Here is a 27977-nt window from a genome sequence, read left to right on the forward strand (position 1 = left end):
TCATTACTTTGGAATATAAAATAAAAATGATATGGATATAGGCTATTAGTTTTGTAGCCCAAAAAGTCACATAATTTTAGTGATGATATAAATTATTAACTAAATGTAGAGAAGAAAATCTAATTTCAAACAACACACAGGGAAACAAAATTCCAACAAAACATTTTTTTTTAATTAGCAAAATGCAAAGCACCCCAAATTAATCCCTATTTTTTTTCTGTACCTTTGCCTTTCTCCGTTTTCTTAGAACAAGGTCCAATATGACTTCAATCCTGAGTACATTTCCTCTGGCTTTTGCAAGGCTGACAACAAAGTATAGGTTAATACAGTGTTTTTAGAAAATATGGGTAGTTCAGGTTATTTTTATAGCTCTATTTTGTCAGATCACATTTTGTGGCAATTGCTTGTCTTTAAGAATACTGACTAAGGCTAAGTCCTTATTAGGAAATCAAAGTTTCTTTCATTCACATTATGGAATTCAGATGTAGCTTATCCTTACTGATGGTACTTAGTTATCTATTCCATAAATGTATATTGAATTAATTCTCTAAGTTATAATAAAAACAAAAAACAACTAAAAAAACAAACCTCAAGCCAAATAAAAACTTGCTATTTGATAAAAGACACCAAAGCTTTCATGTAAGTGCCTGTTCCTCAATTATGTGGATGAGTCCAAATTTGTCCTGTGGCATAGCCACTAGACAATTTAAAAACATGTTTATTATCTTTTTTATTTGACCTTCGGAGTCAGTTAGCCCCACTTGGCTGAGTTATAGCTTGATGAAAGGAAATTCTGAAGATTTTCTCTTTTGTTAATTTCATGTTTGAAGTAAACACCCTGAACCTTTTACAAAGATTTTCTCTTAAAATACATTAATATCATAACTATACTTAATAAAAGCATCATGTATATTATTAGGTCTGAACTCTTGGTCATGGGTATCTGTGCATTTTAGAGATGGTCTCTGCATGAGTGTCATAAATGACCATTTTATAGATAGATAATGTTCTTTATCCATAATTCTTTATTGCTGATGGTTATTGCATTAGATGATGACCCGTAGCTATTAAGAGTCCGTTTTTAATATCACAACCATTTAGAAAGGTTAATGGACTCAGTTTTGAGGCTTAACCTTTTGATGCTGCAGGTGAAGAGGTTATGTTTGTGCACTAAAATGCCAGAAATATCTACTTATTCTCATTTCTCGATGTGCTTTTAGTAGTGTGGTTATGTACAGTAACTGTTATTTACCAAGCAAACTGAAAGAAACTGTGTGACACATAAGATAACAAGTTTCTTGAGCAGTGAGATTCTTTTAAAATACACATTTCATATTTGGTTTCTATTATTTTTCATTTAGACACAAGAATTGAAATGTGAACAGATGTAACCTAAATTAGCTGAGGAATATTTATTATGGCTGTTCCAAAAAAAAAAACCCCAAGGTTATAATTCATAGTTTTCTTGGCTAGTGTAGAAAGTTCACACACATTATAATGGGGAACTGGTTATTTAGGAAGTCATGAATCCCTCATGGATGATATCTGTCCACAGCACAGAATATTTAGAGGAATAAAATAATGTCTATCTGTATTCAGTTAATTCCATTTCAAAAGTCTAGGGTTCCATGGTGGCCATTTATCATTTATTTTGCTACCCATTATCCATTTTTCTTCCTAATGTCACCCTAACTTGCTTTTATTCTGTTCATTGATTGTGAATAAGCTTTGTGGGAAGAAAGTTCCAGGCATTTCCCTTCCATTCTGGAGGCCAGAAGCTAAGTGTGTAAATAGTCACAGTAATGGCCCCTGTGTATTATACCTTCTTATATCGCTGCAGTGTTTCCACTTCACGTGGACTCTCGGCTTGACCATGTGACTTGTTTGGGCCAACAGGACATAAGCAAATATGATGCAAATAGAGGCTTGAGAAGTGCTTGCACATTAGGTTACCCTCTCTTGCTTGCTGCTTTTGGGACTCATCCACACTGTGAAAAAGCATAGGTTTTGATGCTTTTCTGAACCAGTGGTTTTCTTGCAAAAACTAACCATAATGGGAGTGGAGCCATCCTGGACTAGTCAGTCCTCAGCTGATATGCCTGTCCATAGTCCCTCTTGCCTAACCTTTCATTGACTCTGAGCTTTTTGACAGTTGTCCAAGAAATTACCTTTTACTAATTAAGCCAAAATTGGTTTTTGTTAATGCAACCAAGAACCCTAAATAACATAGTTTCTTAAATTTAGACTTTGAAAATGCGAAGGGATTACTTGGGAAAAAAGCAAAACCATCATGAACATACTTACATAGATTTGCTAAGAAGTTAAATTATGAACTAATTATTGTAGCTCCAGGGAGAAGGGGGACAAATTCCCTGTGAAACCAGTAAAAACCAAAGTAAGTCAAGGGAAAAGAGGTTGGGAGAAACTTTTTATTGCTCACAGTTTGCTTGAATTCACTGGCCAAACTCTGCAACGTGCGCTCCTCCAGCCCCACTCGTGCCCTGAGTCAGGCTGGGCTCTCAACCCCACGGCCCGCCCCTTCCGGACAAGCTCCTCCGGCAGGTCCTTGGTGACTGGCAGGCGCCAGGCCGATTACGTACCAGGAACTGAGTGGGGAATGGTCGTTTTCTCTCCACCCCACCCCTTGCGCTGGAGGCTGCAGGAGGCTGCAGCAGTGCACACCTATTGATATGTAAATGAATTAAAGCCTGCCTGGAGATTCTTTGAAATCTGCCATTTACTGCACAATTATATATATCAGTTTTGGTTATCAAATATTCCTTACGAGGGAGTAGTTGATAGAACCTGGTATGAACCAGACAGTGATATTTATTTAGCCACCTCTGGGTAAGAATCATTTCCATTTCTCATTTACTTACTACAAACGTGGTGTAGAGGTCAGTCTGGAAGTTACTGAAGGAACAATTACAATATTTAAAGACTTGGTGTCTTGTTCAGTGTTCTTTTTCTCCTCCAGCTTCACTGAGACATAATTGACAAATACTGTATTAGTTTAAGGTGTATACAGCTTTATCTTTTTATTCCTATATTCTCTTGTATTTTTGTGTGTCCTTTTTTTCCCTTTTTTCCCCATGTTTCTACTTATGTGTTCCTGCAAGTAACACCATCCCAAGGGCCTCCCAAATGTCGTTTTGACGTTTGCTCTGTGTTCTTGCTTTCTTATCTTCCCTGAACTAATCATCTGCTTTGTGCTATTGGAAAATTCATGTGAAGGCCATATACAATACAAGAATTATCCTAAAAGATGCAGCGTATTAGTTTTTCTTACAGGCTGAGCTGCATAGTTATGAATGTTTGTGTTTTCACCACTTTAAGGACAAAGGCCATAGTTTTGTCCTTTTATTGTTTTATTTCTTACGTTCTAACCTGGGTTGATGAGTGGCTGAATTGTGGCATGTGTGGCTGCATGCACTTGAAAGAAGAACTGGCTTTTAAAGCTGGCTATTGCCACAAAAAGGTAAAAAATCAAGTGCTGTGGTGAAGAAGCATGCCTTTACTGGTAGGCAATGCTCAGTAGATGTTCACTGCGAGTTAAATGAAGTTATTCAGTGAGATCGGAGAACTAGTTCTCATTCTAGAACAAAGGAACCTAGTTTCTGATACTATATAACTACTTCCACAGTAAAAGGAAAAGAAAATCATTACCTTTTGTTAAACAGATAGGCATTCAGTCACACAAAGTGAGGGGCCATGGGACGACAAGGAAGTGGAATATGAAATCTACGATCCAAGGGGAAAAGAGGCCTTTGGAGGTTAAGTAACATTTCCCTTTCTTTCCCCCGCAACACCCCCTCAAAGCTATCACAATCTATTCAAAGACTGTAAATTTGGTATTTTGTACATTAGAAGGTACTTTCTACTGACAATGCTAAGAAATCCATTTTTACAACTGAACAATTTCTGTCAACATTTAAAAAATGTTTTCTGTATCCATTCCTTGGGAGACTCATAAAGCTGGCTTTCCGGAGTGTTCTGGGTTTCTGCTGTTTGTTCATTCTTTATTCTTTCCTTCCGTTTCAAGGAAAGCTGTTGCTCATTTTCTCATCTTTGGCTTTGGACATGATGCTAGGTGATGCTGATATAATTAGGTAAGATTTTATAGGCCCTCAAAGGCTAACAAAATAATAAACATGGCAGTTCAAATAACAGCCATCATAGGGCAAGCAAAGAAAAAAATCTTTGGACTGAGACTGACAAACCCTGTTAACAGAATTTGGAAATGCAGCACACTTTCTTTCCTTACTTCCTTACTTATTTTTAGCCCTTTAAAAAGCTTGTGTTTTTGTACTACATAGGGATATTTTCACTCTATTAGTGATTTTTTTCTGTTTACATTTTCAGTACATAGATTCTGCTTACTAAGAAATAGATACCATATTACTCAAGGTTATGTCTATTGTAGACTCTTTCAAAGGATGTCTATTTCTCTTATGAATCAATGTTAACATTTCTTTGAAATACCTTGTAATCCTCTTAATTTTAAAAGTAATGTGTGTTTATTACAGAAAATTAAGAAACTATAGAAAAGGCCCAAAGATGGAAATTACAATCACTCTCTTTCAGAATTTTAGGCAATTACTGTTGCCTTTCTGTATCCTTCTAGTCTTCTTTCTTTTTGTGACTAGATGTACATATTTAAGGCATACATAGAACTGGAATCATGCTTTTTTGACTAAGCAATATGAAATATACATTTCTTCATAATAAACCTAAGCATTTACAAAGCTTCTAGTAATACAAAAATTTCAAAAAGAGCCCTTGTGTAATTAAAACATACCAGAAATCTATCTAATTTCTATAGTGTGAATGAAGGTACAATCCCTTTTTAAGTATAGATAACTCAGTTTTGATAGGAACTTGTCAAAAAACTAATCACAGCATATGTAAAATAAGAAAGCTTTTCAAATGACCTTACAAATAATGTCCTGTTACCCTTTTTTGATATTTAGTTACTTTCCAAATAACTTTAATGCTGCTCACCTCTCAGTCTTCACTTAGCATTCTCTTAAGAAATTTAGCTGTGACATATAATGGGCTGAAATAAGCAAAAATAAAGCTCACAGCATTTTTCCTTTCTCTTCTTTTTTTTTAAGCATAGTTTTATCCATTTTCTTTTCCATCAACATTTAGAAATGTAGCTTCTGAAAGAGAACAGGCATGGCTCCATAGCATGCCATAGCCTCTCTCTGTCTCCCCCACTCACTGCTAACTCTTTTGTTTGTACAATATTCTTTTATTCCGAGCAATATAACATTTTAGTTCTTGTAATAAATGCCTTCATGTGAAGCAGTTCAGCTAAGAGAACGTTATTAGACTGTGCTCCCAGGCAGCGCACCTCCACACGATCAATACAAAGCCGGGCCTCAGCTCATTCCCTCTTTGCTTAAATTCCCTGCAAATGTGCAAGAGAAGCAGCAGAGGGTGTCATCAATCACAGGCCACTGTGACATATGCTGAAACCTGACCAGGGCCGAGATGTTTTAATAAGGCATCCATTAAAACCCTCAAATAAATTGCAATTTGAAAACAGAACATAATACCAGCCAAGTTTTCCTCATCCATCTTGTGGCATGTCATGTAATGTAATTGCGTTGTTAATTTATCCAAGAACTTTCTCAGTACACTGTTTCGTTGGCACTGCTTAATTTCCCTGTAGACTATCTGTGCGTGTGTGTGTGTGTGTGTGTGTGTGTGTGTATGCATGCATGCATGAGAGACTGAAAGCAAGAGAGTGAGCAACTGGAGGAGAAAAAAACTCTGTGTTTATTTCTATGTGTTGTGTGTCTGTGTATCTGTTAGTTCCTTGGAGGAAGTAGTCATGTTCTGCTCAGCATGGCATTAGCCAGAGCTAGTCAGATACTTGAAATGTTTGACGTTTTGTCAATGACCCCTGAGCATCCCAGTGCCGCCTCACCAGCTCTGGCCTAGAGCAGGCCCGCCTCCTTCCCCCGCTCTCCTTGCCTCTGGTTCGTGCCCCTCCAGAGTGGGATGGTTCAGAGTGCCTGTGGATCCCATCAATAAATATTGACAGAAGTGTTTAGGGGCCATTTCGAATCGCCACACAATAACACTCAAAACAGGACAGTACCAATTTTGGTTCCCTAGCTCTTGGGTCACAAGTGAAAAGTTTTGACAAAGGTAAGAAAAGTAAGAAATTATAAATCAATAGGAAAGAATGAAAAACTATTTCTCAGGAATAATGTCAAAATGACTACATTAAACACACACATACACACACACATATATATGTTTTGTTTTTTAAAGAGCTTGGAGGAAAGATGCAAGCAGGGGCTCATATAGATTTATTTGTCTTCTAAGCACAAATCTAAAAATAAGTAATGCAATTCTTCATGTAGGGCTGCATCAGCAGATTCTCCACCTTTATTTATTCTTCTGGGTTTTCTTAATCTGTTCTCTTTTTATAAGAGAAACCATTGGAGAGCAGAAGGTGAATTCACCCCCACACATTCCATCTATATCTAGGATGTCAGAGTAACCATGATGTCAATCAAATATTGGTTTAAAACAAAATTGTCAAATGTCTTTTCTAGACCTACTGTTTCAAAGTGATAAGTTGCTGAACTGATGACAGAGGAGAGAAGACAGTGTGACAATAGGGGAAAAAATCCACCATAAATCTACTTGTGGAGCTATTGCTTATAATTACTAATGAAGAACAAAATAGTTATTTGAGCTCTAGTAAAAAAAAAAAAAAAAAAAAGAAAAATTATTGACAGATATCTTTACATTTAATTAAAAGCCACCCTCTTTCAGTAGATCTTTATGTCTGAAGTTGTATTACATGTTGGCCCTGAGAGCATGGTGACGTTCTAACATACAACCTGCATATACGTGAACAACCGTTCTTCTCCAAGGCTCCAGCTCATCACTATGCAAACTATTAGACAATCACCGAGTATGAAAGGTGCCAGTGAAGGCCAAATTAGTTTCTGCTTTCTGCTAATGGATGACCTTTGTGATTTGGATCAGGTGCTGAAATTCACTTAGTCAGAAAGGCAGGAGAGTGGGGAAAACACCTAAAATAATTTTCTCACCCTACAGACGAGATGCCTGGCTACCACCTGCCCAATAAACGTCAATTGGGTTATTTAAAAAAAAATATGCAGCCTGATTCCAAAGCATTGGTTGCTGGGTTGAGAGGTGCAGGGGAGTAGGAGAGAAATTGCTTAAATGTATAAAATTTTAAAAAATAAATAAAACCAAAATAAAAATATTAAAAATTAGACACGAGAATGGTTGATTCTTTCCTAGTGACTTTGTTAACACTTCAGTGTTCTAAGTAGATTTTTAAAGCTTTACTGAAATTTGAACTGATTTATTATGCTTAGTAGAAATTGTATTTGGTTCCTTATAGTTGAAAATATTTTGAGGTTTAGCTGAAATTTATTTGGAATTGGGAGTGTAATACCTCAGGCAACAGTCAAGGAATCAGAACCAATAGGAACTGGAATATACAAAAACACTGTTTCTTTAGCTCCACGTGAGTCTGGTTTGCCAACTTTCATATGCTTCTAATGTTAGCTCAAGCTTCCTGGCAGACCCATTGTAAGCTCCATTTCATAGGCACTCTCTGCTATTTTGGCATTTAATGTTGGCCTTCTTTTTATTTCCTTGTCCAGAAATACAGTCATTTTTTAAACAGCATAATTATTATTAGATGTGCATTTTTAAAAAATTTTCCAGCTTGAGATGAATTCTTTCTTAAATGGATATTTAGCTACTATCTTTGAAATGCATGGAAAGAATAAAACATTAAAGACACAGAGGACACGGACCTTTAATTCCTCTGTGTATTGCAGGGGCATGGATGAAATGTCAGTTCCCAAGGTGATTATAGAGTGCATGTTAGCAAGAATGGAATAATTGTGTCCTACCCAGGGTGTGAGAAATGTATACAAGGGGAGATAAAATTGTAAGTGGACAGACAATATAGGGTAAACACATGTATAGCACAAAAGAATTCAATTGGGTGGATGACACAGGGCTTTGGCCTTTGTGGAAATCAATGAACTGCTGCTTAGGTGTCTTTTTCAAAGCACAGGGACATTGAAAGGATAAAGCCTTGACTCTCGACCCACTGCATCTTGCTCAGTTAACCCTAGGATATTTTTAAGAAAGTTGATTTGTTTTCCTTTTCCTCTCTGCTCACTTGAACTGATTTACAATTCCTGCATCTATCGCTGCCTTTAGCTATGTGTGCCATTACTCAGCTACCCTTTTTGTAATTAAATTCTGCTTGAATTGCTTATAGGCCTATCCTCCCTGCCTAACTTCAGTCTGTGACCTCCTGTTTCTAAGTTAGTGACATTGATGGGCTCACCATGAATAACCTTTCCTGGCTGCTAAAATACCTAGGTCTGAATCCAATTTGAGGTTTCTTCTTTGTACACAATTCCCTACAAACTTGCATGCAAATTCAAAGCCTGATCCATAAAAATCTTCTAGCAATATCACTCTAATTTCAGAAGCCTAGTGAGATGAAGCCATGTGTTATGTTATAAACACTCCAACAAAAGGACTGTGATCTTACCATGTTATTTTTTTCCCCAATGTAATTTTGTAAATGTTGTTGATTCTGTCTCACCATTTGGAGACTCTTGCATGTGTTACTCTTCAAATTCCCTGCTTTAAAATTCCCTAGAGTCCCATAAGTACTGGGTTTCTTGAAAAAATAGGCTACCCGAGCCCCTACCCCCCACACTCCCCACTTCTCCAAAAACAATCCCCATACAAAAGTCCCAATAAACTAACTGAGCCGCATACAATGATATTGTCAAGAAAACCTCAGGAGAAAACCATTTAAATTTCATGGCATGAATCTGAGCTCTTGGCCAATCTTCCGTTAGCAAGTCACAAGCACAAGTCTCATGCTAATTCTCCACCAAACCTCGAGTTTTATGAAAGCTACATTTTATCTGTTTGGTTATTTGCAGTCACTCGAGAGTTGGATAAGGAATATTAGCACCACTCACATTTTATTGTGGGAGTCACAGTACTTGGTTGACCCCCTTTTCGGGTCCTACTGAATTTCCTATACAAAGGAAATGAAAATGTTTTATATTTAATACAGCAGCACATAACGAGAGGCTTAGTTATTACACAGAGAACTGCAATTTTCTTCCTTTGTTTCAGCTATGACTGTGGAGCTGAAATTTCCAAGCACATTTTTTATGATTTGTCTATTGCTGGCTTTAGAGATGTCAGTGATGTGGAATGCCACCTTTATGCTACCTACTTGGCAGAAAAAGGTTTCTGTTTGTATTTTTGTCCTGTGAAAGAGTGGACCAGCCTTTTACTGATATACCAGTTTCTTGCAGACAGATACATTTAGAAATCTAAGAAAAAGTAACTGAGCAGAAATCATACATTAAACAGACCATTTTCCTGGTTTTGCTTCCATGTGCTCTGAGATTACAATGGTGAGAGAGATTTCCAACTGGGCTCTTAGCATGTGCAGGCCCTGGTGCTGAGCACTTCGGCTTTTGTATCTTCAATTATTATAACACTGACAGTGGAATAATATTGTTCTTACCAACCTCTTTCTGCAGATGAGGAAACTGAGGCTTAGAGAGGTTTTCTAATTTTCCCAGTGTTGCCTAGTTGATAAAAAAAGTAACACAAAAGGTCTGTCAAGTTCCAAATCTGTTTCCCCCTTTTCTGAATAACAGTAGTCATTCTGTGTTAATTTTTAAATGTTTTGCTTTTTTCATTTTAAAGTTTATTTACTCTTAAAAAGTAATATAACACAGCTTTCAGCTAGACTCCTGATTTTGCCATATTTGTGTGCTTTCTCCTCCCCATATGAATATATTTATATATATATATATATATATATATCTACAAGTACATTTATTTCAAACGGTTTTTGCTAAAGCATCTGAAAGTAAGTTACAGTCATTGATACTTTACCCCTAAAATAAAAACATTCTCCTATTTAACCACAATGCCACTTCCACACCATAAAAATAAGAATTCATTCAATAATGTCATCCACTATATAGTCCATATGCAAATTTCCCATATAACTTTTATTTCTGACCCAGGATCCAATTGAGGTAGAGCCTGCCCTTTGGACTCTATCTACCAGCGTCTCTAAATGTAGAGCAAGATATTCACAGGTTAAAAGAATTAAAAGGTTGATGCCTAAGTACAGCTATCATATTGATTTATATAATATCAGTAGGTCTATGCATTCTAAAGGCCTTTCTGATTTGACATTCCTGGAACTTATGATTATCTGATACTATCTAAAAAGTGGAATAATGGAGTAGTTCAGAGACTCCCTAAGTCATTCTACAAGCATTTCTTCACAAAATTAGTTAGAGCTACCATATTCAGCTTAATCCTATCTTGTGCTTAAATGAGTCTAAACAAGCCTTAGCAAATCTGTTTCTAAGCAGGTAATTCCTGACACTCTAGTGTTCAAAAGGTCATTGACAGAGAAGAAAAGGGGGAAAGAGAAGAATCCAAAAATGGGAGAGAACTTAAGGAAAGGATGTGAAGAAAAGAAAAAGCAACCAGAATCAGATTGATTAAGTTGATAATCATGACACCATAGTAATAATGGCCAAAATTTATTGAGTGCTTCCATGCCTGAAGGAATAATGAGGGTTTTAAATATACTATTTCATTTAAATTTCTACATATAATTTCCAAAATAGGCAACTATTACTGCCTCACCATTTTATGGAAGAACTCTTGAGTCTTACAAAGGTTAAGTGTATTGTCCAAGGTAACATAGATAATAAAATGCAGCTGAACTCAAACCCAAGCTGCGGAAGGGAGGGAGGCAGAGGGGCTCTGGAACGGAGACCCTGGCGGGGCTTCAGTGCCAGTGTCCGCCCCTCCTGCCCTTTTCCCACAAGTTCTTGGTCAACACCTCCTATTACTGGTCAAAAATCTCATTTTCTCTCGGATACCACTGCTTTAGCTCAAGCCAACTCTTAACCAGATGTCTGCAATAACTCCCAACAGACTTCCTGCCACTAGCCTCTCCCTCCTTTAATTTCTCCTGCATAGAACGGTCAGGGTGTTGTTCCCAGCAACCTTTCTAAACACACCATTCTCTTGTGTGAAATTCTTCGACTGCCTATCACTTTGACCAGTGGTTCTTGATGCTGCCTGCACATGAGAATCTCTTGGAGAGCTTTATGAAACACCCATGGCCAGGCCTCATGACAGAGATTCTGATTTGATTGTTTGGAGAGTGTAGGGTTCCCCCAAAATACAGGATGCACAGTTAAATTTGAATTTCAAGTAGACCATAACTATTTTTATTACAACTATATCCCAAATATTGTACTGGATGTACTTGTGTTAAAATTTATCTAAAATCTCAATTTCACTGGGTGTTCTACATTTTTATTTGCAATGTATGGCTATATGTTTGTGTTGTGTTGTGAGGGAGCTGAGTCTAAGTATTTTTTAAAATCTCCCCAGGTCGGTCATGCATGTGTACATCCAGGATAGAAAACACTTAAAGGAAAAAATTATGAATAAAATAGTATCGAGATGCCTTCTCATGGCATAAAAGACCCTTCAGGCTTTGACCTCTCCATCCTTTTCAATCTTACCTCCTCTCTCTACAGCCTACACCTATCTTCCTAAATGCTGTATACTTTCTTAACTCCAAGTCTTTGCACAAGCTGTCTTCCAAGCTGGGATCTCCTTTCTGGGCTGTCTGGTGAACTCCAGTCATGCTTTAAGACCCAAACCTAGCATCCATAGTGAAGTGAATTGTATGGTTTGCTTTATTCCTGTTGAGTTTTGCATGTGCATCTGCAGGTCTGACTGTTTCTGCTACTAACAATTGTATGTATTGTCTATCTGCTTTTTACTAAGAACATTAGTCACTTAATGAATATCTCAAACTCTCCTGATGAAAGTAAATCATTTGTTAGTTTGTTAATTCAAATTAATAACAACCAATTTTGTTAGCTGTATTAAAATAGAACCTTTCCAGCAAATGTCAAGCATAAATTTTGACCAAATTATCATGTATTACACTGTCAATGTTAGTATATAGTAAAATCATAATGTATATTAAATGCAGCATATACTAAAATTGTACTTTTTTTTTGTCAGGATTCTCTTCTTTCCCTCAGACAACCAAACAAAACGAAACAGCTTGGACAAACACCTGTCTCCATGGCTTCAATATTTAAAAACGATGTATGTATTTCCAATCTCCCAGTTATAGCTTCCTAGAGACACTACAGTTTTGCTCAAAAACATCCTATATGATGTGAAACTTTGTTTAATCTAATTAAAGCTTTACCACATTTGGTATTATATATTTTTACATATTTCCCTCATATTTAATAATATTAACATGTCTATAAAATTCTATTAATTTGTATTCTATCAAAACAATAGATTATGACTTAGATAGACATTGTGCGTACTTCTCATACTTATGTTAGTGTTTCTGAATGACCTCTTTTGGAGTTGGAAACAGAAAGAAAGGTAGAAATGTCTGCTGTTTTGTAGTTGCTTGGTCAAAACCTAAAATAGATTTCTAGTTGAATCATAATAGAAAAGCCCTCTGAAGAAGGAGGGGACTTGGATGGTCACTGTTGCCCCAAATATGGTATTCATGTCTGCATTTCCCACTTAGAAGGCAGGTGGAACCCCCAAAGCAGGGTGGTGACTTCTCCTAGTTACACTCTAGAATTTAGAGAAGATGCTGACAGTATTATTGATTTTAATTACTGTTTTGTCAATTGCCATATGACCTTGTAACATTTCTCATTGCTTTACCCAACAACCCAAAGTTTGCCATGTGAATCAAATTTTTGGTTGTGCAGGCATAGTCTATTTCACTCCTTTGAAGCAGGGGAAATAATGCCCTATGTTATTGTGATTTCCTCCATCCTATGTTCTCTTTTTCACCTAGTAGTGGATATCTGGCCCCATTTCTATGCATATCTTAGGTAGTGTCAGGTTTCTCCTGCTTGATGTTGAGCCTTTCTAACTTCACTTGGTCTGCCTCCTCACTAGGTGGTGACCTTCTTAAAACAGAAACTGCCACTTACTCTAATCCAGTGACAAGTTTTGTGCTAACCAGAAACTGGGTTTTCAGTATATCAAGTTGCTCAAAATCTGGTGTGTAACATTTGCAGAGTACAAACTACAACTAACAAAGTTAGTTGTTATTAACTTGAAATAAATTAACAAATGATTACATTTTAATTGTAAGAATTTGAGATAGTCCATGTAAAATATAAATTGCTTAGCAACAAGCAGCAGCTAGACAATACAAATTGTTAGTAGGGGTAATAAGAACAGTAGATGTGCATGTAAAATCCTACAGGAATAGCAAAGACTATACACACATTTTGCCTAGTATTTGACTATACATTCACTTTGGGTCTTAAAGGATGGCTGGGGTGTTCATCAAACAGTTTAGAAAGGAAATCAGGCTTGGAGGACAGCATGTGCAAGACATGGAGAGAAGAAAGTATATGGTGGTTAGGAAGACAGCTGTAGAATATGAAGGGAAAGCGATTGGACTTGAAAAGGAGACAGGGAAAAAAGATACCTGAATGGCCAACAGGTACATAAAAAGTGTTCAACTTCACTAATTATCAAAGAAATGCAAATCAAAAGTACAATGAGATAACACCTCACAACTGTTAGAATGGCTATCATCAAAAAGACAAAAGTAACAAGTGTTGGCAGGATGTGTGGAAAGGGGAACTCTTGTGGACTGTTGGTGGAAATGTAAATTGGTGCAGCCACTATGGAAAACAGCATGGAGGTTCTGCAGGTTTAAAACACAAAACTGCCATATGATTCAGTGATCCCACTTCTGGGTACACATCCAAAGGAAATGAAAAACGGGACCTCAAAAAAGAAATCTGCACTCTTATGTTCACTGCATGTTTATCAGGGCAGCTCAGTTATGGAAATGACCTAAGTATCTGTCAATGGATGACTGCATAAAGAAAATATGATATATATGTGTGTGTGTGTGTGTGTATACACACACACACACACACATATGCAAGGCAATATTATTCAGAGGAACAGAAAATGGTGGTTGCCAGGGGCTGGATAGTGAGGGAAATGGGGACATGTTGGTTAAACAACACAAACTTCCACTTGTGAGATGAATAAGCTCTGGGAATCTAATGTATAGTATGATGATTATAGTAAACAATACTGTATTATATACTTGAAAGTTTCTTAAGAGTATATCTTCAATGTTCTCAGCACAAAAATGTTAATTATGTGACTTTGATGGAGATGTTAGCTAATGCTATAGTAGAGTCATTTTGCAACACATACCAAATCTATACATTACACACATTACATTTATATAATATTATATATCAATTATATCTCAATAAAGCTATAAAAAGAAAAAGAGGGCCCAAACACTGAAGGATATTTTATTCCATAGTAAAGATTTTAGATACTATTTTGCTCATATTTTTTCCTGTAAGTCAGTGGTTTCAACACTGGATACACATTTAACTTCCTTCTACATGTTTATTCAGTATATGACTACACATTGATCTTTTTCTAGACCCAGAGTTTTATTTTCATCACTTATCTGCCCAATATTCTGATTTATTTAAAGATAAACCTGTTAGAATAATGATGATAAATAGCATTTGCATAATACTTATACCCCTCAGAAAAAATAGTTTTCAAAGGAAAATAAGCAACTTATTTTGATCCTCAATAGCTTTGTGAAATAGAGAAGGTGTTACAATTACAAAGAAAAAAGAGAAGTTAAATTACCTTTTGATTCTACATAGCAGGCAAGAGTCTTTACAACAGACTATCTCCTGCCTGGTTGCCCACTCTTATTATCTATTTAACATGGAATTATAGTATAATTATTTATATTATAATTATATTTATAATTTAATATGTAATATAATAAATTATAATGAAACAACACAGAGAACTTTTTTTTTTCTTGGAAATTTGAGAGTTCCTTGAAGGGGAAAGCTCTCATTTTTTTGGGACACTTTTATGATGAGCCCCTTGAAATGAGTTTCTAATGAGTCTTGTTTCTACCTTGGTTTTTAAGCTGTTTTTCCCAGTAGGGTCTGATAATTGTCAGGCTTTGGTTTGAATGAAGAAAGGTATGCAAATTTTGGGATAGAATTTTGATCTAGATGAATTTCTCTTTATAAGAGATGGGAAAGACATTTCGAGTTTGGAGATTATTATGTCTGGGGAGGCAGAAACAAGAGCCAACAGGATTAGAGCACATGGGAAGAAGAGGCTGTCCCATCTAATACCAAAAAGACAAGAATCCGAGCTATGTCTGCAGTTACTACCCTTCAAAAGTGTGGTTGGAATCCTCCCTTGTACTTCCCTCAGTCATCTGAACTTTCACACATTGCTCACTGATAATTGTGTGTAGAAGGTAAACTGAGGATGAAAAGGCAACTGATGTTTGGGTACCATATCATAATCTTACTGAAACCGAGCAAACAAACTAGCTGAGTGACTAAGGAGACCTCTGTTACCTCAACTGGAATAATCATCTCTAACACATGGGATCACTTTAAGGTTTAGAATAGTGATAGAGTATGTATGGAACCTAGACTGAGATTGAGACCCTATAGTGGGCAATAATACATAGCTGTAATTATTCACGCAACTAAGTTCATCTGCTTTGACAGGTCATAGAAACATATCCGATATCAAGAGATGGTTGGAGCTGGAAGCCACAGCACATACTAATCCTAGACAAAATGAAGCAGTCTGGATTCGGTGAGCCCTTTTATGGCATTATCTCCTGCCACCTCCATCAATCTGTATACATGATCCACTCGTATTTTTAGACAAGGATTAAAATCTCATTTACACTAAGGTTTTAAGATACAGGTGGCTTACAAGGTTCAATGATATCTTTTCAGAGGTTGAAAGAACACTTATGGGTGATGAAAGTAAAATGAATCTTTGATAGTGGAATTTCAGGCATCAAAAGCTGGGGCAGTGCAGTTGAAGGAAATACCTTAAGTCCTTAAAATCATACCAAGTAAGTTGTTCCTTACTCTACCTTACATGAAGTCTGCCTGGTTCTATAGCTAAGATCATATTTATGGATGAATAGTACTTAGAGTCTTGTAATCAAGCAATCTTCATGCAGAATACTTATACTTGGGATGCATGACTTTCTATGTGTCAACAATAATTCGGAGGAAATCAATTTCTGGTCTTCAACATCCACATGAACTTTTGTCTGGTAATAGGTCTGTGGCTGAAGCATTACCCTGGCTCTTCTTTCATGTCTCCTCTTTAACAACTACCCTCCTACTTTATTAAAGAAAACTAGACCGCTCACCAGTCTGGCCCCATGGTGTAGAAAGCTCTAGCCTACCAAAAGAAGGGCTAATTTTTAATACTGTTGTCTGGGAAGCTTCCTGTTTCCAAGGTGCCATAAACTTAAGGTCTTTCTCTGTCTTAAACATCCTTATTAAGAATGAAGAGTGACATTAGAAAGGGTCAGTTTGGCCTGGGAAGGGATATTCTAATTCAAGTATATTTGTAAAGTGGGTGGCAGAGGTTTTACTTTTATCCAAGAATCTTGTATTTCCTTTGCTAAGTGTTGTCAAAGAGTGAATTATTCTCACTGGAAAGGCCCTTTAGAGCAATGCAAAGAGAGACTGTGAGAAATATGGAGGTCAGGAGGTAACAAATTCAGAAGTGAGAGGTTGTTATATGGATGCATAACAATCTTTGAATTGAAAAATACCATCAAATTTTTTTTCTACCAGAAAGTAAATTTGATTTGATTGATTGGTTAGACAATTAGAGCTGACTTTGCCAAGTAGATTAAAAGGAGAAAATGTCCAAAGATGGGTGGAACTAAATCTTCAGCTCCAAGTTTTGACAAAAATATATTCAAAGCATGTGATAAGATGAAAACATTTATTTTAAAATATATTGGCGAAGATGTGTTGAAATTAACAATATTTTTTTTTTTGCAACCTTCTTTTGAGTGTATCAGGACTCAAATGTTTGAAAGTAAAGGAATAACAGGAATAATTAATCATGATTTGATAGGTATTGGTAAAGCCTTCTTGGTATATTTCCCAGAAATTGAGGCAATGAACGACTCTAATGAATGGGCGACAAAGCCTTTTGCAGGGCAGGTTGTTTATAATTCTTTGCTTTCAGTAAAACTGATGTAACACCTAGTCAAGTTGTTAGCTGATAGAACACTAGCTGATGATAGATTAGTATATGATATTTGGGCATGTAATTCATAGGAGTATCACTCCTGTTTGGCAGAAGGGGAATCCAAGGCACAGAGAGGTTAAGTAACCTTCCCAAGGTCACCCGGTAAATAAGTGGCAGAGCTGGGATTTGAACTCAGTCTGTTTGGTCCTAGAAACCTACATCTAACCTGTCATTTACACATACTTTCTGGAAACTGCTGCCATAAACAAAGAAATTTATACTTCTCGAAGGTAGGTTTTTTAAAATATGGCAAGGGCAGATGGAGGGAGGGGGTTTGGGATAGTTTGGCCCTCTGCCTAGAATTAAACATTTCGCTAATTTTCTTTTGCACTCTCCTGTTTCTAAGTCAATTGCTGTACACACTTATTTTATTATCATTATTTCTATCTGACATGCTGTGCAAGAACATCACAATTTAAAATATCTTAATAACAACCCAAGGAAAGGGACTTAAAAGTAATGTTCAGAGAGAAAACAGATGGCCACCAAGTGCAAATTCTGAATTCTTATATTTTTATATGGGGAGTAGTTGTGGTTGGAAAAAGGTTATGCTAATAAGCAAAATGTTCCTGTATTGTTATGAGCTTACTATTTAAAATCATTTCTGAGATCTCTAAAGTTGTTCAAATAGCAACCAAAGTAGATTTTGGCAAAATAAACTCCAAGTGTTCCTGAAGAAGATTATCGGATTTAAGCAGGTCCTTGAGACTCAGTTAAAAACTCAAACTAAAGATTAAATGTCACCAATAGGATGGAACAACCCGCGTTCATTTTAAGGTATGCGTTATTGGCTCATATCTGAAAATATCAAGGTACTTGTGTAAATCTGGACTCTCTACTGAAGCTATTTTTTTTTTACTTTGGTATCATTAATATACAATTACATGAGCAACATTATGGTTACTAGATTCCCTCCATTATCAAGTCCCCAGCACATATCCCATTACAGTCACTGTCCATCAGTGTAGTAAGATGCTATATAGAGGCACTATGTGTCTTCTCTGTGCTATACTGCCTACTGAAGCTATTTTTAAATCCCAATAAACTTCCTGGGGAAAAGCTCAACAAATAGGGCCAGGAAATTTGAATCCAGGGTCCAAATTCTTGAGGCCCTTTTTGGTGGCCTTTGTGCCTTGTCCTGCAATATCCCCAGTGCAGCCACCCCTCCCCGAGCCCTTTCGACTGCTGGCTGGAGTCTCAGCTTCACGCAAGTTCATGCCCTAGTAAGTGAGCCCCGCTGTCCTTTCCTTCACCCTTTTTTGGATGACAACTGTTTCCTTCCGTTTTGGCTGTGGAAACAGTGATTTTAGATTAAAAAAAAAAGCTACCTCCAAAACTCCCTACATAATTCTACAAAAAGGATTTATTCCCAGTCCTGATCTGGCCTTCTTGGTGTCATCCTCCTAACCCAGCTGTAGTGATGTATTGTACTGGCTGCCTGCCACACGTAAAACTCTACCTCAGGACATCCTGCTGGAGGCCAAAGGCCAAGCTGGCCTGTTTCTTAGCAGCTGAATTGACAAGCCAATACCCTAAGGACAAAGACAATAGTATATGTATATATTTAGAAACACACACATGATCTCTGTGTGCTTATCTGTGTGCATGTGCATACAAACAGACATGTATATAATATCTGTGTTATGTGTGTGTGTGTATATATATATATATAGAAATACATGTACTCAGGGTCCAGAGGAGCTGTAAACTTCCTATTTCCAGTCTAATATGAAACTCATATGCCTCCAATCTTACTTTTTGTCCCTCTCAGTCTAAAAGGAAGTTGTTCAGCCTTCATTAGTCTATCCTTCTATATTGCATTGACATGTTTTCACTTTGGGAATCCTTAAAGTACTAACACACCTTCTGACGTGCAAGTGGCAAGCGCAATGTTAAACATTATGCTTTGTGTTTCTGGGTTACCCATTCACACATCATTTTATTTTTATAAGCAAGGAAAGGAAATACCAATCCAAATAGATATCAACATCAACTTTAAACTTCCAGGCCTTAAGGTTTAACATGGATTTGCCTCTGCTCTATAAATCACTGGTCTAGATTCTACTAAATCTAGCTAAGCAAGCTATATCAATATTTTGTCTGACAACACAGATGCAGTTTGGAAACAAGTGAAGGAAAAAAAAAGGTTACAAGTCCTGGAGATTCTTGGACGTTTCTCTAAATCTCCTATGCAATTAGAGAACGCAAATTTGGATGAATTTTAACAGATTAAAAAGAGAACTGTAATGAAGCCAGGATTTCCTCTTGAAGTATTTTATTCAAAAAGTATCTGGGATAACTGTGCACTAAGGCAGCAATGTGTAGTTTAAATGAAAAAATAAAGGGAAACAAAGGTTAAGTCCAGAAAAATGAATAACATCTGAAATATATCTTACTTGATGAAAGGATTATTTAAATGTGTAAATATGCACTGTAAATATTTTAAATACCAAAATCAAGTCAATTAAGCAACTGAACATATTCTGTGATTTAAAAAGACTGTAGATCAATATGTAGGCTCTAATATTATTGCTTTAAATTTAGCAAGTCTTTCCATTTGAGATCTGATGAGCTATTTTGTTCTGGATGTTTTCATCCAGGAATAATTTATAAAAGAATTTTGGCTTTACTAAGCTACAATGATGTAATGTCATCACTGTTTTTTACTTCAGTGACAAAGCACACAGGTTATTATGAGTGGGGTTTCATTCAAATAGCATTTGAGGTCATTGTTTGCAGAATGGTCTTCAGTTTGGGACAGAATCAAGAGTAAGAAATTTTATATTAAAAAAATATGAAGTCACTGAGCAATTAAAAATACACAGAAATAAGTACCCCTTTGTGAGTATAGTAGAAACAGAAAATACAGGCATGACCAGGATTGAGTTGGGGAATTTGGAAGATGTCAGAGTTTGATCTGGACATTCTATCCTAGCAGTCTCCATCCTTTGCTCTGACAATTGTCTGTAAAATGGGAAGTCTCTCATGTAATCATGTGCACTGAATGAAAATTCACTCATCCAAGACAAATCCATGTTATCTCACCTGAAAGGTATTTCTGATCTTCTGACAGAGGAAATTATTCCCTGCTCAGTGCTATTTTTGTGCTTTATGTATCTGTTGTTGCATTTCTCACTCTAATTTTGCTATTCACATGTTTTGGTGTACTCAGCTGTGAACACCTTGAGGTTAGAAACTCTCTGTGAATCTTGTGCTGTGTCTTACTTAAAGTAAATGTTTTATGAATTATGGATCAATGGATGGTTGATGAATAGTAATAATATAAAGCAGGATGCTTGGCACTGAAAGTGAAAATATTGTGCTGAGACATTTCCTAGCTGCTCTTTCCCTATGGCTTCATCTAATTACCTCTCCCTTCATGTGGGGTTAAGAGTGATGATTCTGAATAACACTTCCTTAAAAACTTCCTTTTTCCCTTTAGGCTTAGGAATAAGGATTCTGAATGACAATTTCCAATTACCTTTCCTTTTTTAAATATTGCTACATAAGGTATTATTTTATCTTCCTTCTCAAAATAAATCCCTAAATTGAGATAAGGCCCCACTAGGGAATATAACCACCAGGTGAGAACACTTCATAACCTGGGGACTAGACCTTAGACAAATTGTGCAGGTGCTATGAAATCCAAACTATATGAGTAATATTTAGAATGTATCAAGTGTATGTTTTCCCTATCCTATATTAATAGTTTATGATATCCACTGTCGCCAAAACTCTTCTGATTTCTAACCAAAACTGGTATTATTTTCACTGATCTTGAGGGCTGATGTTTGAAGTGGTATATAAAGCATAACAACCTTAAGGAACCTGATTTTGCCTGATTTTTTGATCTGTTTAATAATTTAAATATTTTATATTTTCAATATCCATGTTGATAAAAGTATACATTTATTTGCATTGTACTGTTTATAAAAGATACCTCTTTCCAGTTCTCTTGTATGTTTGCTACAAATTGAAAAAGAAAAGGTAAGCATTTTACTTGTAGTGTCCTGGACTTATGGTACTTTTGCAATTGCTACTGAACAAAATAAATATTTCATTCCTATTTTTTAGAACTCTTTCACCTATATTACACAGTAGTTAGCTGAAAAATTAATTAGATCCTAAATCTTCCTTTCAACAAAATACCCTAATACAGCTTACTTGACCTCCAACCATAATTGGTAACCTTAAAGCTATAAAGAAATGTGTGATAGAATTTTTTGAGATTGTTTCCAAATAGAAAAAAAAAATGGGGGCATCAGAACTCGATTTAAAGTTCTCAATGCTACCTGATGGGTACACTGCCTTCTCATTTTCTATATAATTATTTCAGGTTTTCAATTGCCTCCCTTCTCAAAGAATATGCTCAGCTTCAAATTCTGCCCAGCTTATAGACATCTTATTCCTTTCACCTAACTTATCTTGACATAAGATTCCTCCTCTTACATGAGGTATATATGGCTAAGGACACTGCAGACCCATGCCCAGCCCAGCCACTGATTTCCTCAAAGACTTCTCTCTGTCGTAGTCGGGATTGGACATATATCTTCAGCCTTAACCTCCCTACCAGCATATTGGTGTTTTGCTGTCTTCCTTATTTTAAGTCCTCTACTTCACTGTCACTCTACTTACCTTCACAGCTAAGATACCTACCTTACCATCTATTTATTCCTGAGACACATTGCAATGTGGTTTCTAATACCGCTAGTCCAAAAAAACAGCCTGTACCTTGGTAAGTACATGAGTACTTTTCAATCTTTGCCCTGTCTATGATGGAATTGGAAAAAATTTGTGCCTTGGTTCTTCTGGAAGATCATGCTTACTGTGGTCTCATGACCAGGGTTGCCACCCTTTCCCAGTTTTTTGCTACTTCTTTAGCTGTTCTTTTTCAGTATATTTTATGGCTTCTTCTGCCCATATTGTATCTTTCCTCAGTGTCTTTTATTCTCTTTTCTCTTTATAAGTCACTCTTCAATGACCCCTCCACTTCCATGGCTTAATGGGTTAATTGATTCCACAAATATATTTATTGAGTATTCTCTATGTGTTCATGAGCTCCAAATCTGCATCCTTAGTCCTGACTTCTTTTCTGACCTCCAAATCCATATTCATGTCATAACTATCCTAGTCCATAACAATAAAGAAAGAGTCCACAGATACCTCAAGTTAGTGAGTCTTGATAAATGTAGGTGCAGAATAAAAAATCAATGATTGACACCTGAAGGTGTCAGATTAAAGGATTTCCCCTGAATCTTCTCAGGAATTGCAGAAGACACAGAATCACAAGAGATACTATACCTCTGAAAAACAGAAGGGTAAAGCATATAAGTAAATGTTTGGTTGTGATTAAATCATTACTCATATGAGCATTTAAGGTGCCTATTCCCCTGCTTTGCATTTAAACATATGTCAGTTCCCCATTCCACCTCTTGCCAGCTAGACAGACTTATTTTTGTTCATTCAGCAGTATTTGTTGAATGTTTATTATGTGCCTGGCATTGGTTAAGTGCTGAAAGATACATTATTGAACCAAACAGACAAAATTTCTGACATCATTCTCAACCTCAGTTTACTTATCTGTTTAAAAAAAGTCAATACCTATTTCATAGAGCTTTGTGAATATGAGTACTAATATGTACAGTTCACTTAGCATAGTGCTGGTAGTCAAGCAGGTTCTGAGTAAATGGCATCTATGACTATTGTAAGATTTTATCTATGTAATTCTGACAATCTGGGCTTTACTGGGCTTTAGACAACAAAATGAATCCTGATTACACCAGGTCCTTAATTTTTACTCTATTCTGAAGGTCTTACCAGGCTTTAGAGGAAGCAAATTAAGGTGAAGGAGAGGCAGAAATGCCACTGGATTTTGCAGGTTATTTGAGAATTTCAAGTCTTCTATCTTCTATTTCTGGCCTAGAATTTTAAATAATAGTAATAATAATAATGATAGCAATACTACTTCCTTATTAAATACATCCACTGTGTCTTACCTTTTCTTTAGATTGCCTCTAATACATGACAGAACCTACAAAGAGGTGGTACTCTTATTATTTTATAATAGAGAAAATTACAATTCAAAGAGTTTGACTAATGAATCACATTGATACATGTAAGATTTTAGTGTGTCTGTTCTGAACTCAGCTGGGCTTTTCTCACTGCATCATATCGCCTCTGTGACTATTCTTCTTCTCTCACACATCTTTACTTTACTGTAAGAACTCAATTCTACACTCTGTTGCTGACTGTTTAAGCTGTGTGTGTGCTAGTGGATCACAGGTAGGAGGCCAAAGTGAAGGCCAAGGTCTAGTGGAGTCTCTCTCCTCTACTCTGTTTCCAAGCCCTCCTCACAACCCAGGGCTAGTATGTTCCATTTGCTTTAATGTCCCCTGGTAGCCTTCTGAACCTGGTGCCCTAGTGGCTCTGATTAACAAGGCCATGGGAATTCAAAGAAAGAGGCCCTTCATCTTTTTCCCTATGGTCAATTCCAGATGTTTAGTGACAGAAGGCACCATCCCAGAGCGAGTGGCTCAGGACTGTGACAGCAGTCTCTATTCCGAGGCGAGGCTGGTACAGTAGCTGGACCCCTACCTCTAAGGGGTTTCTTAGATGCTGCTTCCTTGAAATTCTCTGGGGCATGCTTCTTCAGGTCCCCAGCTCTCTGAACCCTTGGTTTCCCTGATCTTTGACTCTGACAGGCCTTAACCTATCTGAATCCTGATGTCCTGTACTCACTCCTGGCCGTTGTGTACCAATACACACAGCTTAATCTTTTCACTCCTAATTCATCACTCACAGACTATAGAAGTTACAGATCTGACACTGGAATAGCTTATTCAGAGTCTCCACTCTTTCATGGTGAAGAAATTTTTGTTAAGTTATAATTTCTTTGATATTTTGACAACCTTTTTGTGAAAAGTAAAATTAAATATAAACTTATAAGGTAACTCAGGAACCTAAATATTAAAAGACCAACCAAATTAATACATACATGTTTTTGTAAAGTGATATGTATATATTTAATATTCATTTTCAACATTTATGATAACTTAAGAATAATATAATGACTGCTTTCCATTTCCTGTAAGACTCTCATAGATATTTTCTATGCTAAGTACATAATAGTGGTCTATTAGTAGTCCCCTTTGTGTAAATTTAATGAGTAGATTTGAAAAGTTAATTCAGACATATATTTTACAAACACATTTTATAATGCAGCTTTCAGTGCAATATACGATTTAAAAATTGGCTTCTTCAGAGATTTTTGATAACAAGACTACAAAGAAAGAGAAGCTAAATCCTGCTTTCTGAGAAATCCCTATGGGTTATTGAAATTTAAAGACAAATGGTTGAAGATATATTTTTAAATCCCAGTTAACAACAACTGGTGTTCAAGATAGTTAACACTGTTAGTTTGTAATAGTAAAACATAGAAAATATTCTAAATGTCCAACACATGGGACATTTTATGTTTTCAAAGGAAATTTAATATTAATGATTTTAATTTTATTTTTTATTTTAATTTTTGCATTTTCCACATTTTCTGCAAAAGGCAGAGAAAATACGGTGGGTAGATATTAAAACACAGTACCCAGCAATTAATCTTTTCACTTTATGATTTTGGGAGGAGGTGCACTTTTGATGATAAGGGGTAAAAGAAGGTCTGTAGCTATGATGTAATATAGGAAGTCAACAGGAAAACAAGACCTATTTAGATCAAGGACTAGGTATTTGTTTAAAAAAAACCATCTCCATTTGTACAGCAGATGTTCCACCTAAAATTGTTTTACATACATATTTCAACTCCAGCTAGTTATCTGGAATTCAGCCTAAAGTGAGCCAAGACTTAGAGGAAAAGTCTGAGGTAGTCTCTGCTGAGTGACAAAATAGGCAAATTCAGATGAGACTTAAAAAAGAAGCAGAAGAACAAGAAAAGTGCAGAAGGAGAGAACAAGATGAGCTATGGAAAAGTGAAGAACAAAATAACCAGATGGTGTGGGGAATGGCTCGTGTTAAGCACAGTGTCTATCCTGAGCTGTCATTGGCTCTGGTGAGCTTCACTGGGCAGTGCGAGGTTTGCTTGGACTTAGGAAAAGGCTCCTTTCCTGTTGTCACTGGGAATGAGTATCATGATATTAAATACCAGTAATATTGTAAGCATCGAATCACAGATAAGCTCTAAATTTCTTAAATAACATGATTGCCTGAAGGAATTCATTTTATTGAGAAACCTAAATCTTAAAAAAATCAAAAAAGTAATCAGGAAGAAAAAATAAAGCAGGATGTTTGTTAAAAATCATTTATTTATTTTCAGAAAAGTTCTAAATAATTACTAACCTCCTTTACTTTGAGGCAGATATGACATTGAACAACATTCTAGATGACAACCTAGTTGAATAAAGCTTATAAGGACTCCAGTCTTAGCAACTGTGGATCTTAAATGCCTAGGACTTATAGCATAATGTGTGTACATCTGTTTTATACACATGTAATGCATTAGCACATTTTGAGCATGAATTTTCATCTGGAAATTTGATACACTTCAAGGGGAATCTGGGTGTGTAGGACAAAGAGAAAATGAAGGAAGGGAGAGAAGGAGAGAGAGCTGAGAGGTAAGAATGAACACATCTTCTCTGGGAATTTTCACATAGAAGGTATAATACTATTTCCCTGCTGAGATCTTGTCATCCTTCCTTTTTACTTCATAAACTCAGTCTGTTCTAGTTGAGATTTTCTTTGAAGGCCACCCAGAAGCTCTGACGTAGCTGGCAATGGATAGAAGAGCTGATTTAAAGGCTGTCTCAGAGAACCCTAAAACAACATGTGTTAGACTGAAGCATAGGGGTCTCGGTCGTTTAAATGGTGAAGATTACCACACACCAACCTGGAGTGTAAATATGCTTTCAGACTGCCATTTGCCTTTCAACTCAACTTCTTTCTTTGTTAGTGTTAATGAGATACTATTCCTAACAGAAATGTTTTTAATGGCTTAGTATATGTTAATATCTTCTTTGATTTATTTTTCTGACCATAATGATAGAGGCAGTATTGAGTAATGTTTCAAAGTGTACTTCGGGGCTAAATGACCTGTGTTCAAATTCTGCCATGGCCACTTCTTAGCTATGCTGGGACAGAAAACAAACAAACAACAACAAAAAAAAACAACTCTTCATGCCTCAGTTTGCTTATGGAAATAGGAATTATAAGGATAGTACATATTTCATAGGGATTTTGTGCAAATGAACTAACTATTCATATAAAGTGCTTGGAGCAGTGAGGGGTATATAGCCAATGTTTATTGAGTGCTGTTATATTTTCTATTCTCTCCTCTGTTCACTATCATGAACATAGCATTCGTGAGGGTTAGAAAAGCAATCTGAGGCCACAAGAGCTTTACCTCTCTAAAAAGCATCTTTTAATGAGCACTTTCTCTTCCTGGTTGATCTGAGCACTCAGGTTATCTGAGAATGAGTAGATCATTCACATTTTCATGCTAGTTTGTTTTGCCCAAAGACAACTGGAGAGAAATCTTTGGTGAGGGCAGGGAATTGAATGCTTGATTAGGTTAGAATGTCCTAAGGAAGTAAGACATTTCTTTGCATATAGCTTCAGAGGAAACTGGTAAATTTGAAGCCATGTCCAATTTTTCCAGAAGGTGTCAGGTCTTAGGGAAACCGAGGCTGCCACCAGCACACAGCCAGTTCTATTGAGAAGCTTCTTTGCTGGCTTATATCTGTTAAGGCCATAACCATTGCCATGGCAAGCCATAGATTTTGGTCAAGAAAAGTGTTTTCTAAAACTTATCTGCTTTGGAATATCTAATACCTTTCCGTTTTTTATGACATAGTAGTATTTTCATTATATGTCTTTGAATTTATTTTTAGTAATTTTTCTATATACCATTGAGAGCAATCACAAGAAAAATGATTTTTGTCATAATCTCAGTGAATAGCATACTATTCCTAGCATGTTTGGTACCATAAAGAAAGGATGAAGAGAGAGAAGCTAATATTTACCGAGAGGTGCCTGTGTGCCATCTGTCCTATTTAATCTTCATAGTAACTCAGAGATAGAACTCTAAGGGTCAAAGATTAACTGACTTGCCTAAGGTCTTCCTACTCACAACTGCTCAAGCAAGCCTGGGTCTGCACCAAACACCAAATGGCAACACCGGATTCTCTTTCCACCTCACCTTCCCCACCACCTGCTGACCAAATCCAGTCCTAAGTCCTGGATCTTTGACAGTCACAAATACAACTACCTCTCGCTGCCCGCACTACTGCTGCACTAGTCCAAGCCTCTATCATCTCTTGCTTGGATTATTGCAAAGGGCTCCTGGTGGTTTCCTCTGCTCTCCTACCATTGCCCTCCTACAGTCTACTCGGCACTAAGTGTCAGAAGAAACATGTCTTGATCGGGATAAAACCCAAAGTCTTTATACTGGCCTGAAGGATCCCACATGAGCTATCTCAGCTAAGTCTCTCCTCATCTTCCACAATTCTCTACTTCATAAATGGTTGTCCTCTTTGTGTTCATTCTAATATATTCATTTTTTATAAATAATATTTGGATTTGCAGCTGTAGGGGTTGGAAGCTAAACCTATGAAAAAACCTTATAAAGTTTCAATTTCGATGTTAGAGGAAGGCAGGATGACCGTGATAAATGCAAGCCATGTAGGGCAGAGGAGGAAAAATATTCCTACAGCTTAAATGATGGGAGCCAT

The sequence above is a fragment of the Manis pentadactyla genome, chromosome 11 (genome assembly GCF_030020395.1).
Source record: "Manis pentadactyla isolate mManPen7 chromosome 11, mManPen7.hap1, whole genome shotgun sequence".
Classification (NCBI taxonomy): domain Eukaryota; kingdom Metazoa; phylum Chordata; class Mammalia; order Pholidota; family Manidae; genus Manis; species Manis pentadactyla.